This window comes from Gallus gallus, chromosome Z (genome assembly GCF_016699485.2).
Source record: "Gallus gallus isolate bGalGal1 chromosome Z, bGalGal1.mat.broiler.GRCg7b, whole genome shotgun sequence".
NCBI classification, from domain to species: domain Eukaryota; kingdom Metazoa; phylum Chordata; class Aves; order Galliformes; family Phasianidae; genus Gallus; species Gallus gallus.
The window spans coordinates 2160152-2174625 of NC_052572.1; the positions used below are offsets into that span (position 1 = coordinate 2160152).

The following is a 14474-nucleotide window of genomic DNA, read 5'->3' on the forward strand; positions in this document are numbered from 1 at the left end:
AGTTCTACCTGCTCTATTGTGTTTGGTCATGCATGCCTGGGACTGCACAGAGAGCTTCACATCTCCCAGGCCTTCATTTCATAGAATTAAAGAATTTGTGGCTTCTGGGGAAAAAGGCATAAGTCTTTGGCACTTGGTAGTTTTGAAACAAGAAGACCATGCAGGGAAATTTGTCTGTAATCATAAGCTGCTTAATGGCTTTCTCTGTTCTGAAGCTGGAGGGGGCCTTATGTCTGCTAAAACATACTATTATTATCTCTAGAGCTATTATCTCTAGCATAACCGTGGGTACAGAATCAGAGAATCATACAATTGCTCAGGTTGAAAAAGACCTTACAGATCATCAAGTCCAACCACAACTTAACCATACTACCCTAACAATCCTCCCCTAAATCATGTCCCTGAGCACCATTTGCATTGTCCAGTCCCTTTTAAAAACCCTATGAGACTTATACCACTGAAGGTGTTTGTACATTGCAGTCTTCCTGCTTGGTGGTGTGTGAATGGTTAGCAATCTGAAGCTGTGCTTTTCTGCCACTGTGGCAGAAAGGAATTTGTGGACAAATGTATGGGCACAGAGCTGAGAAACGGAGTTGTCCACAATGTTCCTGAGCTGCACCTCTTTCTTGGTTTTGTTTTTTTTTTTTCACCTTATTTGTCACGTTTTCCATTTTTTACCTTATTTTGTTTTCTGTTTTTACTGAAGCTGTAAGTGCAAATGAACTCAAAGTCACACACAATACCAGCAAAATAAATATTGCAGATATTGCAGTAGAATCTGGGTTGTACATCCAGACAGTGCCTTGTGAGCATCGCCCTGATGTGAGCTGGAATGCAGCGCATTTGGCAGGTTACCTTCCCTGCTGATACCTGCATGTACTGGTTGAGTGAACAGGGCATCATCGTCACTGTTGTGATCTTATGCTGCACAAAATACTTCCTTTTACTTCACAGATGTTGAGCAGAGCAAAGTTGAGAATTCTCATATTTATGAGAATGTCATTTGTGACATTAATTAATTGTAAAATGGCAGCTTTATCTTGCTTTCCTTGAGCACACACTCACTCTACTAACATAAACTGAGCGTGTAATTCTGTTGAATTTTGTCTTTTAATGTTTTATCTGTGGTCAGATAAAACTGCTCCACAACGAGAACAAAAGAAGGCATCATAGTTTTCTAACAGGAACACTGTTATAGTGACAACAGTGTCCCTTGGAAGTAGTAGGATCTCATGTTGTTCATGCACACATGCACCACATCTCCTTAGTAGCCCATAAAGCACTTCTATATTGATGTCTTTTAACTTTCTTTACTTCTCTGTGAGCCAGCTCTCTGAATAAACATTGTTGAGATATTGAGCCTGAACTAACTGTCTCTTCTTGATCCTCTACATGATGAAAACAACATTCTTCCTTTTCCTTTTTTACTGATGTTTCTGAGAGGGAACACAGAATTCTGGAAAAATCAGAAATGTCACCTTAAGGATTTTATGATCCTTTCTGCCCATCTCCTGCTGCCCCTCTGTTACCTGGTGACAGTGGAAATGGAAGGATAAAGTCACATTTCTTGAAGTGTAGACACAGTAAGGAGGGAAAGGAAAAGGTGAAATGTAGGTAGCAAACCTTTATGCCCCCCAAAAACCTAACTCTTCCATAGTACGTATTTTGAGAAACATTCCCATAAGCTGTAAAATTCTCAGGTGAGTTTACTGTGGGGCCCAGGACACTGGAAGCTCCTTACACCCACTGACTGCTCTTCATCAAATGCATGCTGAGGCAGCAAAGAAGTGTTTTTATCCCTCCAATTTCCTTTTCTCTGTAGGATTACTACAAACATATCTGGTGTCAGTAATTCAGTCTACCAGTAGGAATGTTGGAGTAGGGTAGAGGTCATTAATTTTGCTGAGAGCCCAAATTTGGTGGTAGCGTGAGTGGGGAATGTACTTGTGAAGTGGGAATGTCAGATAAACTGACGGATAAGCTCTGACAGAATTACAGGGGCTGTAAATCGTAATAGGGATGGAAAAGTCCTGCAATGGATCTTCTCACCCATGGTCTTATCTTCAAGACTTGTGTGTTTATCCAGCTTTAGAACTTCAGAGATGATTTGGGGTGTGAAATGTGATGGAGCGTTGATGAGGCAGGGACAGTGCTTCAGATGTCACCAACAGTCTGTTGTTGTTTTGCAGCCTTACTGCAGATCTACCTGGAGGCTTTTAGCAGGAGCAGAAAGATGTGTTGTGCTGTGCTAGACAAACAGGAGCAGGCAGTGCTGCCCTCAATTAACTGTTAATTCAGCAGTCCAAATACTGCAAATTGTAACCTGCTTTGTTACGCCTGTATTCATGTGAACGGCTCCAGATAGGTCAGTGCTTGAGTCAGGTTACTCGTGAGAAAGTTTGCAGGATCAATTGTTAGATTAAGTGTCGAACTCAAGATTATGCAGGAAGGAGTTTTTGTACTTTTTTTCCCCCTTCTTTCCCTTTCCTTTTTTTTCCTTTCTTTTCCTACCTATAAAAATTGCATTTTTTGAGAACTGCAGAGTTAGAATTTTGTTTACATTTCGTGAGAAATATACCTTTTCAAAGACAGATTAAATGCTTCTTACATTTAGCTTAATATTAAAATTTCTCCTCAGAGATTGACTCTGGGGGATTTCCAAGCCACTAGGGCAACCAGAGGAGCTGTTTCCAACAAAGACAAGGATTTAGTGCAAAAAAGAGGTTTCTCTCAACACAAAAAAGCTGTTTTTTTTTTCTTTTTTTTTTTGTGTGTGTCACATCAGACATAAAAGCTGCAAAAGAAATTCAGTATAGAGCACAGAGTGAATAAAAAAAGCAGAATGCTCGAGCTGAGGCAGGGGGTGGGTTCCCTGGCCTGGGCTGGGCTGAAACTTGACATCAGGAGGCTGAAACCTAGCATTGGTGGAAGCTACTGTGATGCAGAGGTGAGGGCTGGATCTAGGATGGTGCTCAGAGGAGGTGGGAGAGGGGGACAGCAGCGGCTCAAAGCTGAGAAGAAGGAGTCCACGGTTAACAGGAGAGAAACAGAAAGAAAAGGAACACTGGCGTAATAGGAGGACAGCCACAACACATGCAGCAGGTAAATAAGTAGTCCCAGTAAAATAAGGGGAAGTTGGATTAGAGAGCGTTAGGCTGCTGCTGCTGGCCTGGATTTATTGCTGCTTGTGTTTGCTGTTTGGCGGCAGCACAGTTCTGATTCATTTGTGCAAAACTTTAGAGCAAATCTGTATACGTGGTGAACTGTGCTGGGGGCTTTGTTAAAAAAAAAACAGTCAACTTCAAACACAAAAAATTAGTCTTCAAATGGTGATTTTTCATTTTATATATATTTTTTTGTACTAACATACATTTCTATGCTAGAAAAGAGTTCAGAGGTTGGCTGAGGGCCTCTGGGAGATGCATGCATGCTATGGAAGAGCAAAGATGACTGGCAGTTGGATACTGAGCTTCATGTACATTTGATTTCGTCCTTGAGATGTGCTCTCAGCTGTTAACACCTGCACTGAATGCAGTAGCCAAAAGTTTTTGACTATCACTAATAATAGTTTAATGTGCAAGGAGAATGGTGTGAAATTATAGAAGTAGGAAATAAAGAGATATCATTCTTGGCTATGTGAAGAACCGTGCACAAATAGAAGTCAAATTAAGTCCTATTAAATGTGACTCAGGTGTGACTTGTCTCAACTTGACTCCTGGAGGGTTGCAGGGTGTTTTTGTGCTCAGTAGCGCTGGAGCAATTTGCAGATGCTGCCAAGTTAATCCAATAAGTTGTTCTCTGAGCATGAGTTTCATGGGTGAGCAATCGAGGCAGTGCTGAGGCTGCAGGTCATACAGGACCCCATTACAATAAATGGTGTAAATGCTCCAGTGTGTGGGAGGGAATGGAAGAAGAGATGAAGCTATATTTTAGCAGCGTGACCTTATAAATGTAATCCCCACTCTGCCCTTGCAGAAAGAAATTTGAGGTTGTATTTCCTGTTTCCATGCAAATCTGTTATTTAGGATCTAGTATCAGCTAGCTGAGAAATTACAGTAATGAATCTTTCTGCCACATCCAGGAGGCTGCTGGCTGCACTGAACCTCTCTGACGTTGCTTGCTGTTATTGCATGCACAGTTTTTAATACTGCTGAAACACCACAGGAAAGAGAAGTAAGTGGATGCCAGGATATAAAGAAGTGATGGGCCAGGACTTCCCAGCTAAACTCCAACAAAGAAAGTGTTTGTCTTTGCACTTGTTTCATGAGCAAAAAAAGAATAGTTAGGTATTCCTGTGGGAACGCAGAAGCCACATACGCAGCTCCAGGAGTTACAGTTAATTGTTCTACAGAGGGATAATGCATCACCAGTGTCCCACTACAGCTTCACTTAAAGCACTGAATGACTCTGCAGCTTTTGAAAGACCTCAGGTGTTTAAAGGCTATGGGTGTTTTTGACCATCACTGTTAGTCTTCCTCCGGATGAAAACTCTTGCAAAGTGTGCAAAGAGAACATCTGCTTTTGCAAAGTGGTTTTATTCTTGGCTCTCATTTTTGCCTGCTTACTGTAATGTTAGCTTATTTTTAGAAGCCTGCTTCATACCTTAGGCACAAGAGTATGCTTCCAAGGTATTGAAGAATAACAGTGTTTTCCTATCAGGGGAAGTGAGAAAGCTGGAGGAATCAAAATCTGCCTTTGTTCTTTACCCCATAGGCATGATTTGCTCTGGAAAATACTGGGAGCCATGTATGAATGAAGGGACAACTATAAGTTGTAAATCTGCCAGCTTCTGGAGCCACAGTCAGCTGCCCTGTGCTTTGGTGTGCAGCATTGGTTCTATGGACAATATTGCTATAGGATTTACTTAGAACAGCCCCCTCGTATTGAACTCTGGGAATATTCCTCAGAATCTTGCTAATATTACCCCTAGCACCTTTTCATGCCAGCTTTTACTTAAAAAGCATTTTGTAATTTGGGATGCGGGGCACTTATTCTGTCATTGGAGGTGACAGTAGAGAGATGTAATCAATGGTTTGCTGCAGGGGAAGAGAGTATCAGGAGGCTGCAGGTCTAGTGAATTTTTACTTGTCATCATCATTTATCTCCATTGCTATTTGTCAGCTTTCCAAAGATCACCCAATAAATTAGGATGCATTTGCCTTCCAAACCTCTCAGGAGTGCAGTTCTTACTGTTCGGTAATGGAGATGAGAAAGAGATAGTTGTAAAATATTTACATTTATCATCTATAACTGTCATTAAAGTCTTTGCTAGGTAAATCGCCTTTATTTAATACAAGAAAAACAACTTAGGAGGATCTCACCAGGTGTCTTGCAGGAAGAACATGGACTCACTGAGGAGTTCTCAGTTCTCCTTTTCAAGAACTGAAGTGCAGTCTGACCCTGCAGTCTTATGCTTTCATGCAACGTTTCTGCATTCTTAGCAGCTTGTGTCATTCTAACAAAATGCCTCTTTTTGGACTAAGCACTGGGCAAGTCATGAGTCCTGGTGGGTGAACTCAGTTATATATATCCCGACTCAAGACGTGAGGAGGAAATAGTTGCTGGTCTGTTTTTGTTGGCATGTAGGTTCTGTGCTTCGCTAGCAGTTCTCTTTGGCTGCTGCTTCTGTCAGTACTCTGCGAGTGATTACACACGGAAAAACTGTGTATAATGATCCTCGTTGGTTCATTGCGTCTTCCTTGTGATCTTGGCACGCTTTCAGCATTTTGTTATTCCTAGACTATTAGCTGTTATCATTTTTTTTTAACAGCAGTTTCTTATTTTTCAATCAAACTTATTTTCTAGTTAGTTTTGGTCTTTCGTTTTGCTTGAGTCATGCATCTTCTGACATTTCTAGAGTGCAACAGTCTGTTGTAAGAAGAAAACCAAGTACTCTTCAGTTTTAGGGGATGTCATTGTTTATATTTACTTGCTTAAAGATAACCACATGTACGTAAAGAACCTCCAGTTCAATGGATATGTAACTGATGGAAATGTGACTACAGCCAATAGATATTTTTTAGCATGAGGTACTTCCTAACCCTGCAACTGAAATGAATGCACTTTCCAGTTCACAGCTAATAAAAATACCAATATCAAAGAACAGGCTCAAATTCCTGTAGGTGTCTATTCCCTCTTGTCATGTATTCCTGCTATACTGTAGACATCTATTCCCTCCACACCCTGTTTTGCAAGAAGTGTTTATGCTTAGACACGGAGTGTCTTGCTATATTGGCCATGTCTGTAAATCCACAAACATCACTGTCCTGTGCTTTGGAATTGAAATTACCTACAAAAGCAGAAATATTGTTTTTTGCGAAACACTTTGAGATGTGCAAAGCTCCAACCAGTGCTGCTTCTGACATGGTTATATCTCTTTAAAGTTAGAACAGAATGAGAATTAATTAGGTAAATTAATCCCATAGGCCGTGCTTTTCATTTTGCACGGAGAAAAATGGTTTGAGTTAGGTGTGAAAGCATTGCATTTTAAACCTTAGGATTGTGTCTTAAACCTTAGGATTCATTAAGTTTTCTGGGACACTTTAATTATTTTGTATGTTATCTTTTTTTTATCACTGGTCTATTTTTGGCAGTGCTGCAGGTAGGTAAGGCAGGAAAGAAAATCCACTCTGAGTCATATTACTAAAGTTTTGTAAAATTTCAGGTTATAACTATATGTGAACTTCCTGAAACATTCAGACAACCTCAATCCCAGCTTAGGTGTGGAATCACCTAGTTGAATCTGAGCAGATGTGTCACCCTGATCCTAGTTTCCAGTATGTACTCAAAGAGTGTTGGCCAGTATTGGTGCTCCTGGTTTGCTCCTCTGTGTTCAGCATTAATTCCGTAATGCTTCTTCAGCTTGATACATCTCCTTTCCTGCAGCAGACACTGAAGTTCTAAACACTGATAATTAAATGAAAGGATCTTATTTTACTTTGTTCCTCTCCCTACCTGTAATAGCTAGAATGCTTTTTGAAAGCTGAATGAAATGAAAACAGAACAAGAAGGAAGGAAGGCATTTGGGTGGATGATGCCATCATCTACGCTTTGGTTTTAATCCCTGTTAGGTGTTGTGTCAGTGGCAGGGCCAAGACTACTTTATGGGGGTCTTGAGCAAGGCACTGCTTCTGGATGCCGTAGCATGGGGACAGAGCTTTCTCCATGTGAACCTCTGCTGTGGGCATCAAGCCTCATTGTAAAAGAGGTCATGTCAATCATGGACTTTAGGATCTACCCACATTTTTATGCATTTTTTTTCCTCATAAAGCTATTTGATCCTGTGGATTGTTATTTGCACTTAAGGAAGTTGAGTGAATGGACGCTGTGTTACTATTTTGTGTTAAGAGTTATCCATATAAAGAAGAAGCAGGGATGGTAGTTACCCTTGTTCTGCGTGTGGGATGTTCGTTTGTTCCCAGGGAAACGATTAAGGCAGCGTTTGAAGAGTACAAATGAGAAAAATATGTTCAAGCAGAGCTGCAGGCAGAATGTTATAGAAGAGTGAGTAAACCTTTGCATTAACCAGATCTGAGGTGGAGGTTTCCATTAGTGAATGAAGACCTGAGAAGAGATCTTAAGAGCGTGCAGAATATTAAATGACAAAGAGTGATTTTAGGGATGGGTTGTGGTGTTTTCAGCCTGCATAATACTTTAATCCTCAGATCTAGTGTCCTACAGTCATCAGCTGTAATTAATCGGGAATGAAATGCTCAGCTCAACTCTGCTTTTTCATATCAAATTTGGCTCCCAACCACATTGCCTTCTTATGTATTGGTGAAGGCTGGATTCAGTATGTGATTCGGATCTTCTGACTGCAGGCCTTCTGAAGAACTGTATTTGACTTAAAAAGTGAGACTTGCTTGCTCCAAGCTGTTTGGTTTTCCTTCTGTACATTCACTAGCCTGTAATAAGTGAATTTTTAAGTGTTTTAAAATGTATTTTCAGTGTGTTCTTAGGAGACCTGGGCAGAGCTGAGTCACTGTTCCTATCCCAGCCCTGCGTTGGAGCCAATCCATAGGATGTGTGGTTCTGTGTTCTTGTGCCTCTGACTTCCATGTCACCCTCCTGGCTCCCTCAGCTTTCCTTGTGCAGGGCAGGATGCATCAGCAGGGGCTTCTCCTGCAGGACAGTGGGTGGTGATATGTTTAGATAGGTAGACTCTTGCTTATCTCTCTCTGGCTTAGTCCAATTTTTGCTCTTCTTGCACAGAATAGCTAACTTTCCTGACTCAGATCTGTTACCTTCTGAGATGAGACCTGGGCAGTGGTTAAAGTCAGTGGCTCTAGGTTGCTGCGTGAGGTCCTTTCAAATCAATCAATGAATGTGCGTGTTATCTTTGCTGACAAAGGAATAAATCTTAATAACCTGTAATAACCCTCACTAAGTGCTATTTCATTTATTATCAGAGATCCCTGCTTTGCAAGGATTTGTTCGTTTTCAGTCCATGGCTCTACGCTTTAGTAAGTAAAATACACACCTTGTAAGATTACTGTCATTTTGAGAACTGAAGGTTATTATTTTTCCTAAATCTCACTCTGTAAGCTATAGAAGAATGCGTGCCCTTCAGGGTGACCTTGTGTGGTAGGAGCAAAAAAGAAAGCAGTCAGATGCCATTAGCAGCCTTCTGTGGGAATAGTAGCCAGCAAAATCTGGGGGAGATGCCTGGAGCTTTGTAGCATTGCTGCTGCAATTTTGCACATTATTGTCCAAGAGCAGCCACACCACATCCAGCAGAGCCCAGCTCAGCTGTGTCATTGTGTTCATCCCTCCCCACAGCTTTCCAGGTAAGGTAAATTGGCTCTTGGCTGCCAAGAACTTGTACTTCTCACCCCCGCTTCTTTCTCTTTCCTGCTGGGTGTCCCCTCTCCTGGTTTCTGGAAGCAGCTGCTGGTGTGGTGTGTCTGAGTGAGGAAGATATGAAAACTAACCTTTAATTTTTTTTTCTGCTGGGTTTATTCTAAGCTGGATTTACCTCTCTGGTATGCACCACACATCTGTGCAAACACTAATGCCCTGAAGTCCAGGAGCTTTGCAGCAGCACAGGCAGGTGGCTGGGAGTACGGTAAGTTTGCTTTTTCTGCTGTTAGCAGCAGGTTGAAGTGCTTGGAGTGCTCCAGCTTCATGCTGTCTTCAGACATTAAAACCTTTCTGTCCTAGCAGACTGTGTGAACGTTTCCATAAAATATTCTAATCTGAAACACCTTGTTGCAAACTTTTGAAAACGTGACACTTTCTTATTTAATCAGGACGTCTTTGACCAGGTGCTGAGCTTGCATTAGACAGCTGTACAGATGTAGGGAGCCCCCCCCCCCCCCCCCCCCCCCCCCCCCAAAAAAAAAAAAAAAAAACGAAAAGAAAAAGAGAAAAAAGCCCCAAACTCTTTCCATACTCAAAATGGTATATTTTAGTCATTTAATCTCTTCCAGAGTTGTGGATGCTGTGTTGCCCTGGGGTGATATGTGAGCAGTAACAGTGCATGGACCAGGCTGTGACTGCAGAAAATGTGCAGGGAGGAGAAGAAGCCCGTGACAGCATCCCCAGGCTGTGAGGCAGAGGGCAGAGAGGAGAAGGGAGCTGTTGTACTTGGGATGTTCGACTTGTCAGAATTTGTTTAGTGAAAAAACAGAAACATTTCCCAAAGCTTCTTTGCTGAGCTCTGGGCACATCTGTTATACATTCAGAAACGGAGCTAAAATAACACAGGGGAAAAATTAACTCCCTATTGTCAGGCATGGAGAAGGAGTGAAATCCACTTTCAGCTGGTGGTTTTTAAGTGTAAAGGGAAAGATTTCATCTCCCAGCACATCCCCAGTGGGGTTACCAGGGATGCTCTGAGGAACAGCCTGACCAGCTTTGGGAATACCACAATCCCAGCTCCATGCCCAGGGTACCAGCATAGCTCAGCTTTCACATGGGGTTGTCAGCAGAAAAAAAAGCAGATTTTAACAGCAGCAGATCCCTATTACCATCCCTCTCGCTTGTCACCAACCTTCTGCAAAACACAGAGCTCAAATGAGGTCAGAACTTGTGGGGTTAGAGATACCAGCAGACCCTTTGAGAAGGTCGGGAGCAGGGATGGGAGCAGGGAGGACGTAGCTGCATCCCTTGGAGCCAAGCAAAAACTCAAACTCTGAACTAAAAATCTCCTGAGGAACAAAATCCCTCTTCTGTACTTGCTGCCAGTCCTCCTTGATTAATTGGGTGCTTTCCCCCACTCCATTCCTAGCAGCATATTTTTCCATCAGTGATCTCAATCTTGTTGGAGATGATTCATTCCCTGCAAGATCAGAACAGCTCCAAAAGTTGGAATATTTTGCCTTCGGAAACTCATAGATTTCTCACTAGAAATCTTTACCTACATTCTTAAAGCATCAGCCCTGCAAAGGTATTTGTTTGTTTTAAAGGCAGTCATTGTGTGTTCCCTTCTGCAATTAGGAAAAAAAAAAAAAGGCTTGAGATGGTTTTCTTTCCATGGATCTGATGGAAGTGGTCCTCCTTGAGTTCCTTAGGTTCAAAGCAGGTGGTGTTATGTGCAGTGCACCCGTTTTCAATAGTTCCCCATCTCTAGGGAGGCAGCTGTAGCAGTAAGTCCTGCTCTGGGGAAAACAACATTTTATAATGATTTCCCATCCCCCAGCCAGCTGGGATGGAGCTGAGGCAGCTGCAGTGCAGCTCCCATGGGAAACAGCACAAAGAAGTTCAATTAAAATAATTAGTTAATGCCTTTTTTTTTTATCTGACGTGATCACAAATGGAAAAAAAAAATAATAAAGCTTGAAATTACTCTTCTACACGTTAGTCCCATCTGATACTGGATGCTTCCCAGCACTGCTCCGAGCTATCTCTGGGAGCTGAAGGGCCCTTGCTCAGTTTCTGGATTGGAGGTCTCTGTTCAGGGTACAGACACTTTGCAGGTTAAATTCCACAGCACCAAAAAAAAAAAAAAAACAACCCAAAACAATCAAACAAACAAACAAAAAACCAAACAACAACAAAAAAAATCCATATTGTTAATGCAGTGATTGAGATTCTGCTTCCCCCCCTCAAAAATCAAAATTGCCTCCCATTGTGTTAAGCATGTACTGGCTTTGCTTCTGACTAAGCAGTAATGCAGAATTTGCCTGGTGATTCAACCTTATGGGGGAATGTACAAATAGAAAATGCTGGGCCAAGTATGCCCTGTGGCACAAATCAGTGAAATCTGGCATTTACCTCATCATTAATTGCTTGTTATAGGTTTTCTCCACTAACCTTCAGCAAGCAGAGATGTCTTTTGTGGGCATTTTAAGCGTTCACAGCAAATAAAGCAATGTACCAGGAAATGTGGCCTGAGCAAACTGCATTGTTATTGCCAAAGCAGAGTGGTGTTCGGTTTGCAGACAAATGAGATGACAAAAGGGTGAGATGTAAGCTGAAAAACAGGGCAGGTTCTCTTTGGGATACTTAGCTTCCCTGACTGCACTCTCTGATTTCAACCCTGGGTCAAATGATTCAAGCATGGGTATGTTTTCATTTTATACTCCTGTTGTTGTTCCCTGCCATCCCCATGGAGGGACCCAGAGGTCAGGCAGTAGTGAAGGGCATGGAAATAAGAGGATGTTGGAAATTAGTGATTCACGTCAGATGGGCTGTTCCTATCTTCCACTTCTTTTAATAAACGATTACAGATTAGTCTAGCTGAGGCAATTTGGGGTGGTCCCGATAACGTTTTTGGGCTGTTACTTTGCAAGCTGTGAAGCTATATGTTGCCCTGAGCCTTTACATGGGCTGTCAGAAGAATCTGTAGAATCACAGAATGGTTGGATTGGAAGGGACCTTGAAGACCACAGAACCATAGAATAGCTGAGTTGGAGGGGACCTCAGAGCCTCCCCAACTCCACCCCTGCCTTGAGCTGGTTTTCTCCCATCAGCTCAGGCTGGCCAGAGGCCCATCCATGGCCTTCAGCACTTCCAATGGTAGAGCATCCACACTTCTCTGGATTCTTTCAGTTCTGGAAGAAATGCTATTTTAAAGTGTCCGATTTTCTTTCCTTTATTGTACTGTCTGGAAATGTAAGTCCCCTCCTCTCCTACCTCCAGACCATTTTTGAATACTATGGGGGGGGGGGGGGAAGGAGTATTTCAGCTCCCAGGTCTGCCATGTTGCCTTTGGACTGTAAGAGCAGGGTTAACACAGAAGTGCTAAGAGGGGTGAGCAGAGGGAGAGAGTCATGTGGACAGAATGCCAGCAGCAAAGCTGGCACATGTTGTTTCATTCGCATGAAAGTATGTTTTATTCATTTGCTGATGATCATCTTCAGTAGCTGTAAGAGAGAGAGAAAAAAAAGAGGACCAGAACATTACTGGAAATCTTGATGAAATTCTGCAGCTTTGTCACCTTGCAGTAGCAGTTGTGTGTAGCAAAGGTGAGTGCCAGTTTTGCTGGAATTAATACAGGCACTTTGAATGGATTAAAGCTGTGGACGCCCCATCCCTGGAGGTGCCCGAGGCCAGGTCGGATGGGGTCCTGAGTTGCCTGGACGTGGATGGGCTCTGGGGTCCCTTCCAACCCAAGACATTCTAGGATTCTGTGATTCTGTGATTTTTACTTTAAGTCATAAGTGGAAAGCTTCCTACGTTTTTGCTTGTTTTTGGAATAAACATGCTAGGCCAAGGAATGCTGCAATTGCCAGCTCATTCTTGAGGGAGGAGATGCTGAGGAAGACAGAGATGCTCATTTGCACAGCACGTGGATTGTAAGGTGAGGGGATTAAATGGCAGATGACTCCACCGCACCATGCTGAAGTCACAATTCCAGTGCTGCTTTGCCTTCCCAAGCTGGGCTGGGCACATCAGCACTGCAGCGTGGCTCTGCCTGAAGTTGTGGAGGAGCGTGGAGATGAGCATAGACCTCTTCCTAAGAAGCAAATGAGGATGAGGACTGTTGTCCTGTGGGATGAGGATAAGGACAGCTTAGCTTGTAGCCTGCTGTGGGACAAGACAGTGGGGTAATGAGAAAACAAAACAGGGGCGAGGGTAGTTTTCAGACACCCTTTCCACCTTCAATTTCTTTGTTAATGCTCAGACCATACATTCAGTCAGTTTATAAAGGCAGTCTGTAACCATAAGGCACACCTTCCATAACCTCTTTGTCTTTGCCACATCAGAAAAAAAAGTGAAAATTTCAAGTAACTCTTTCTGACTTTTTTAGGCAGATATTTCATGATTCTGACAGACAAGAACTCTCAGCATTGTTCTTGTTTGCCAGCTACTCTCATAAACTGTAAGGACCCCAAACCATTGCATATTATTTTTATTATCAGTGAAGGTCTTTCCTCATAGATTGACTTTTGAATCCACGAGCCTTTCCATGTGAATCTGACACTGGTTCATCTTTCCAAGTACGAAAGAAGAATTCTGATTTGGCAGTTCCTGTGTCATCCACATCTGTGAAATGCCATCCAATAATGTCGCAAATCAAAAGATCCGAAAGACAGACACGATGTTAAAACATGCTAAAAAAATCAACTGCTTGATGCAGAATACCTTCATTAGTTTAATATAACAGCATGCTGACTCATAATTTAGATTCATCGAAGGATATTCTTGTAGACTGTGAGCCCAGCAGACGCATGTCCAAGCCTCATCATTCTTGTTTACCCAGGGCCAAAGGCTTACTCATACGCTGCTGCTGGCTCATGTGGATCCTACTTATTGTCACTTAATAGAAATGAGAAATGCAGTTCAGAAGATGCTGTACCAGGAGTAATTTGTTCCCAGTGAGACCTTTTTAGCTGCACAGGATCATGAAAGCATCAAAGTGCCAGGAGAACTTTTCAGCACTAAACTGCCTTCTTGCTAAAATGAGCTTTAATTGATTGGGAATTGCAGCAAGCTTGACAATCTGTTCAATTTATTATTATTTTTCCTTTCATCCTTCAATTCGTATGTTCAAAAGTGACTGGATTGCTGTTCACACATACCTCCCTGCCCACGCTGCAGGCAAAGAAACCACCCACGGCCCTTGTAGCTCCAGTGGAGCTGCTGGGTACACCTGGAGGAAAGCAAAAAATGCTGATTGAGAGTGAAGTTTAAATAAAGATGATGGGAATGTTCTGTAAATCACTAAATGCCATGCTGTGCTTCCCTCCGCTTGGAGGAGAGATCTCCTGGGGACGTCTTTCCCTGTCAAAGGCATTTCATTCATCTTAGCTTGTAGGGCACCGCATCCCGTAGGCCAGATGCTGTCGTAACCCCTTCGTTGGGGATTAATAATGGGTTGTGGATGAACTCCCACTCTGTACTCCCAGCTTTGGGTTTTTAAAGAGCTAGCACAACTAAGTGGCTACACTCTTAGTTATTTCAATACGTAGCCTGGTGCAGGCTCCCTAGAGAAAGGTCAACACCACTAACAAAGCTGCTGGTAGATGTGCAGAACATTGGGCACATGGAAAAGAGCACATTGCTGGGGGGAATCACAGAATCACCAAGGT

The 14474-nt window shown here is 42.6% G+C and overlaps 1 protein-coding gene across 9 annotated transcripts in view; it reads left to right on the top strand.

Moving 5' to 3' along the window:
- ST8SIA5 (ST8 alpha-N-acetyl-neuraminide alpha-2,8-sialyltransferase 5) overlaps positions 1–14474 on the top strand; it is a 59699-nt gene that overhangs the window by 6243 nt on the left and 38982 nt on the right. For 2 of the 9 annotated variants that reach the window (XM_046905284.1, XM_015277415.4), the window contains exon 1: positions 2975–3102. The exons of 5 other annotated variants lie outside the window; for them this stretch is intronic. The gene's annotated coding sequence lies outside the window, so the exon portion shown is untranslated. Of the gene's footprint in view, positions 1–2967; positions 3103–4081; positions 4174–14474 lie in introns of those variants that run through there. 2 more of the 9 variants (XM_015277412.4, NM_001396463.1) reach the window with 2 other exon arrangements.